Source organism: Cervus canadensis, chromosome 26 (genome assembly GCF_019320065.1).
Source record: "Cervus canadensis isolate Bull #8, Minnesota chromosome 26, ASM1932006v1, whole genome shotgun sequence".
Lineage (NCBI taxonomy): Eukaryota > Metazoa > Chordata > Mammalia > Artiodactyla > Cervidae > Cervus > Cervus canadensis.
This window is the reverse complement of record NC_057411.1, coordinates 40,211-46,779: the sequence shown is the minus strand read 5'-3', so window position 1 is coordinate 46,779 and position 6,569 is coordinate 40,211. Positions and strand designations below refer to the sequence as shown.

General features: G+C 36.1%; 1 pseudogene; it reads right to left on the bottom strand.

The window, feature by feature from the left end:
* Positions 1 to 348: 348 nt before the first annotated feature.
* On the bottom strand, positions 349 to 3,625 carry LOC122427985 (annotated as a pseudogene).
* Between the last annotated feature and the right edge of the window lie 2,944 nt (positions 3,626 to 6,569).

The window sequence follows — 6,569 nt, the reverse complement described above, 5'->3', positions numbered from 1 at the left end:
GATCCCCTGGAGAAGGCAATGGCTACCCACTATATTATTCTTTCCTGGAGAGTTCCATTGACAGAGGAACCTGGCAAGCTATAGTCCATGGGGTGGCTAAGAGTCAGACATGACTGAACAACTCACATTTTCACTTTTCATACACCCACAACACACATCATTTTACACATGATATACAGTTATTTTATTTGACATTGAACTGAACAGAAACTAAAAGATGAAATAGCCAATTTACGACTCTAAATTTATGATCTAGTGAGCTGACTACATAATTTGAGTCATCATCTCTACAAGAAGATTTAATCAATAGTACATAATAGATCAAATTTCTTTTGGACATACAGATCATCAACTAAATTGTATTAAGTGATTAATTAATTTCCTGACACTCTCTTTCACATCTTTGTTCCTGAGACTATAGATCAGAGGGTTCAGCAAGGGACTTACCACTGTATAAAATACAGAACGTACTTTGACCATGAGCCATGAATTTTTGGAGCTGGGTACACAATAAAGGAACAGGACAGTCCCATGGAACATGGTGATGGTGGTCAGATGGGGGAGCACAAATAGAGAAGGCTTTTTGGTGAATCCCAGCAGAAGGCATTTTTATGATAGTGAAAAAAATGGAAATATAAGTAGTGAGGACAATTGCCAGGCTGCAAACCTCATTGCATTTGGTGATGGCAAAATAGAGCACTTGGCTGATGAAGGGGTCAGAGCAGGAGACAGAGACAATGACAGAGTGCTCACAGAGGAAATTATTTATGATGTTAGACCCACAGAAGGATAATGTCTGGAGAAAACAGGTGAGTGTCAGGGAAGAGACTACACCCCACATGTAGGGACAGGCCACTAACGATGCACAGAGCTTTGGGGACATGACCACTGTGTAGAGTGGAGGCTTACAAATGGCCACAAATGGTGATAGGCCATCACTGTCAACATGAATGCCTCTGCCACTGCAAACATACAAGCTGAGAAGAATTGCATGATGCATCCCGTGAAAGAGATGGTTCTGTCTTCCACAACCAAATCTCCAGGAGTTTGGGTGTAACTGTGGTGGAATAGTAGAAATCAACAAAGGACAAGTGGCTGAGAAAAAAGCACATGGGGTTGTGGAGTTTGGGACTGATCCTGATGATGGTGATCATGCCCAGGTTCCCCACCACGGTGACTGCATAGACGGTGAGGAAAACTAGGAAAAAGGGAACTTGGAGGTCGGGACATTCTGAGAAGCCTAAGAGGGTGGCTTAGGCTTAGCCTAAGTGGCTTAGCCACTCTCTTAGCCTAAGAGAGTGGTTCTGGCACTCTGATTTCCTTCAGCAAACCACATAATTGTTGTTGGAGAAAATCTGAAATAGTGATAATAAAATGATAACAATGATGATAGTCCATGGATATCATATTTATTGTGTGTCAGACATTGTGTTAAAATATTGGTACATTAGTTTTGAGCACTAAATAAGATTTATGAATTTCAAAACAAGCAGTTTCATATTTTACAAAGGGGAATGGAAGCATATATGAGTTAAGAAACTTGTTTGAATTAACACAGCCTGCTGGTGATGAGTTAGGTTTGAAGTGACCATGAGTGACAGAAATTGAATTTAGTTTAGAGTCAGAGAGAAATAGTTTCTATAATGTCATAGAAAAACATGTCTTTCACAGTTCCATCATTCTCAAGGTCTGTGCTGTTTAATGGGAGTAACATAACAATAAATGAAAACATAGCACTCAAATTTATTTTAAAAAGCAGGAGGAGTGATATTTTTAGAGGCAGTAATACTTCTAACATTATGTTCAAACTGAAGATCATTGAAAAGGCAGAGGTCATGAGTCACCACAAGAATTTTCACATTTTGAAAAACATAAATGGACATTGAGGGAAATAAAGCCCTATCTTCAAGTTTTCCAGTGATTCCAGTTTGATGCTAAAATTATTGGCATTGTGTTCAATGCAGCCACCCGGTAAAGTAATGGAGCTGTATTATAACTTCTGGTACCCTCACTTTTGTTTTCCTATTTCAGTATTTATCATTTGTCTCACATAGTGCCACTGATGCTCTCAATATAGTCTTTTAAAATTTTTGATCAATATCTCTTAACTTGCTATCAATATTTCCAATCTAATAAATTTATTAGGAATATTATAGCATTACATGCTTATAGAATATCTGAATTATAGAGTAACTTAAAATATATTTTGCTCAACTCTTCCATATTCTATACTGTTTCTCAAGAAAATCAGAGAATACAGTAATAAACACAAGGTTACATTATGACCCACAAAACTTCTGTGACAGGAATATTGAGTTTGATTAAAACCACAGGTGAAAAAAAAAACACAGGTGATAATCTTGCTTTGAGCTATACAATTATTTGTATACATTATTTTGAGAAAGCAAAAGCATCTTGTACTGGTAAGCAGTTTATAGCAACAGAAGTATATTTATTTAGCAAATGTTTTAAAATAAGTTAACCAATAACAAGCACACATCTGAAATATTCAGATTAATAAAGGGACTATTAGTTCAACTCTCATAAATACAGATGCAATTTTAGTTTTGTCTGACCATGTGAAGGGAGAAATAATTCATTATTTCTTGAATAGCTTTGTGGTACTTTTGACACTCAAAAAATGTATTTCCTATATGCAGAAAAGGGAATGGTTGGGGAGTGGAAAAGAGTTAGTGACAGACAGACTGGCACAATGAAAGAAGCAAGGAGTTGGAAACATAGATTTAAATTCAGTTGCAAGCTTTGGCATTCACTGTATGATCTTTGGTGAATCACTCAGATTTTATAAGCCTCAACTTCTTTATCAGTAATAGTGACATGATAATGTATATTTTATAGATGTATAAATATTAAGTTAGGAAATGACATTAATATAATTAGTACAAAGTCTGATAGTTGTGGAGTTCAAAATATATAAGTTTTCCCACCCTCATCCCTTTTAATTCTTAATACTCTGAATAACTGGTATTATTTTTAAACACATATTATTTTAAACAATCTAAGAAACAGGTCAAGGTCCAAAGTTGGCAGCAACAAAAATGCAGGAACAATTTGTGATGTCGAAGAATAGCTCAACTTTTTTTTTTTCTGAATTTCCTCTTGGCCCTGTTCATGTTAATTCATCAGTCACTGTCCTTCAATAAATTGTCTCTGTTTCCCCTTTGTTTTCTCTTTATTATCTGACTCTTACTAATCATCCAATTTTAATCTCATGGTCACCTAGGTTTAGGTAGGTGACCTAAACTTCCCTGTAGTGGTGCTACCCTGAACTGTGAGAAAATTAATCTCTTCTTGATTACTTTATCTGTTATGACAGTTTCTGTCTCTTAAAAACTTTAATTTCTCCCTATCAACTAATTTATCAAGTCTAAATTTCTCTGCTCAGTTTTACATAAAGCCTTATCCTAGCTATATTCTTCAATTTTCAACCTTCTTTAATCAAGTCAGTATTCTTAGAATATAATGCCTGTAATTTCCTCTTTTCTTACATACTGATGCAGTGATGAACAATATACAAAACATTTCATGAAAATTACTATCATAAGGACACTTTTCCTTTTCACTTCAACCATATTTCCTATACCCTTGACATACCTGCAGACATTACTGTCAGAAAAATGGAATTGTATATTATGGTGTTCATTATTATTATCTACATATGATTCTTACCTTCTTTTGACTCAGTTTTGAGGTGTTGAGGAATTCTCAGGCATTATAATATTTTTAAAAATTTCATTGTGACTATTCTGCTAAGCACAATGTGGATATCCTCAGAGCAAAAATCAGGATGATACCCCAGTGAAGGAGGAGGAGATCAAAGCTCAGCCTTCAGGAAAATGGACTCAACAGACATCACTACACAAAGACTGACAAAGAGTGTTCACTGCTTTAGAGGTTTCAGGATCTCAGAGTTCCCCAAAGGAGAGAAAAGAAACACGATAGAACATCCCACCTGAAACCAACTCACCTGAAGATCCTGTTTCTACTATTGATTGTCTCCAGGGGAGTTCCCACTCTGAATTCAAATATCATGTAAAATATTAAGGAGTTGGTTAATGTAGCAGGAGCCCACAAAACTTTAATGGGACTGGAATATAATTCTTTCTTAGTATCCAGGAAAACTCAGAGAAAGGAAGAGAAAGAGAGAGAGATTTGGAAGCTGAATCTGATTCCTATGAACAAAATGTAGGGCTTATGCATGCTTCCATGACCTTGGGGATTTAGACTCCAGAGAGTATTTCTTGAGCTATTTCTTTTTATATCCCACATCCAGAAATTAGCTGGAATGCTTTCCTGCGTGGCAAGTTGCAAGAAGGTAATTTCTTCTAAATCACTGGAGATAGTGCCTCAATAGCCTCTTTCATGGATTTCTTTAAAAAATAATTATAGAAAAATATATGAACTGAATAAGAAAACATGGTGACTACAGTAAAACCCAAAATGAAAGATAAATAAGCTAATCTTTCAGAGATATTAATAACTGCTATTATATATATTTACTGTATGATTTTTCTGTCCCATTCTGTGTATGAAATGCCATGTGTTTTGAGATGTATGAACAACATAACTTGGTCTCTGGTTTTATTGCCTAACCTAAATGAATATTGTCTGCAGAAACAATGATGTTCTTTATTGAAACTAAATTGTCTTTCCTTCTAAATATGAGCTATACACACTTCCAAGCATATATTAATACAATTAAATCATATAATCTCTTAAAAATGCTGAATGCATCTTGGTGATGAATGGTGAATGTTTAAGTCTCTAAAACCTATGGGTGTCAATCAATCCACTGGTTTCACTACACTGAAATGTCACACAATTAGATCCACTGACTTGCCTTGTGGCTCAGCAGTTAAAAACAAGTTGCCTGAAATGCGATGTAGGTTCTATCCCTGGGGTCGGGGAGAAACCCTGGAGAAGGAAATGGGTGCCCCCTCCAGCATTCTTGCCTGGGAAATACATTGGACAGAAGAGCCTGGTGGGCTGCCATCCGTGTATTTGCAAAAGATTTGGACATAGCTTATTAACTAAACAACAACAACAAATGCTTTCCCTAGGCTCCTGACAACCTGACTAACCCTTGCCAGACTCTCCCAGGAAGCCATAACACACCAGAGGCTGTTTCCCATCAGGCACAGAATTATTGTACATAGTGTGATGTTGATACAAAGTCCCACAAGTCATCATGGCTATTCTTTCACTGAGATAAGTTTGAGGTCCACAATGCATCTTCCCCCATTTCTGACACCTCTGTACCCTGGACTAACTTTTGAGCCAATATCTACACTCTAGCCACCCAGAGTTAGCAACCTTGTTGGATATTAGTTTTCCATGCTGTACAACAAATTGCCACCAACTTAGAGACTTCAACTGCTATCACAGTTTCTGTAGCATAATAGTCTGGGAAGTGTTTGCATAACTTTATAAGATACTGCTCAAGTATTTTCAAAGTTATTTAACCTTGTATTCTTATTTGAAATGCATAAGCATTCAACTTGTTCCACATTTCACCAAGATTTGAAACTCTTATTCATATTAGCTATTCTAAATAGAGTACAGTAGTTTCTCTTTGTGGTTTAAGTTGTAATTTTAATAAGAATGTCATTGATGACTAATGATGCTTAGTATTTTTTCACGTGTTTATAGGTGGTTTGTGTGTTTTGTTTTGTCAAATGTGTGCTCAGATAGGTCATCAAACCTTTAAGTGTTTTTTTTCTTGTTGTTTTGACTATAAAGACTTCTCTGTATGTTTTATATAGAAATAATTGATCAAATATAAGTTTTGCAAATATTTACTCACAGTCTATAGCTTACATTCTCATTTTATTAATGGTGTCATTTATGATTAAGAAACTTTTATCAAATATTCTTAATGGTAATGGAGTTCCTTTTATTGTTTTTTAAAGATCCATCATTTTTATGTTCTTTCAAAAAACTCTCACCCCAAATTTTGAAAGATATTTTGTTTTATGCTAAATTTTTTAGTTTTAATTTTTATGTCTACATCTATGATTCATTCATCTATGACTTCTTGGAAGGAAAACCATGACAAACCTAGACAGTGTATTAAAAAGTACAGACACAGCTTTGCTGACAAAGCTATGTTATTTTTTTCAGTAGTCACGCTCAGGTGTGAGGGTTGGGCCATAAAGAAGGCTGAGTGACAAAGAATTGTTACTTTTGAATTGTGGTGCTAGAGAAGACTCTTGAGAGTCTCTTGGATAGCAAGGGGATCAAAACAGTCAACCCCAAAGGAGATCAACCATGAATAGTCGTTGGAAGAACTGATGTTGAAGCCGAAGCTCCAATACTTTGGCCATCAGGTGAGAAGAGCCAACTCATTGGAAAAGACCCTGATGTTGGGAAAGGTTGAGGACAGATGAAGGGGGCAACAGAGGATGAGATTGTTGAATAGCATCACTGACTCAATGGACATGAGTTTGAGCAAACTCTGGGAGATGGTGAAGGCTAGAGAAGCCTGGTGAGCTGCAATCCATGGGGTGGCAAAGAGTTGGAAACAACTTAGTGACTGAACAACAGCAACG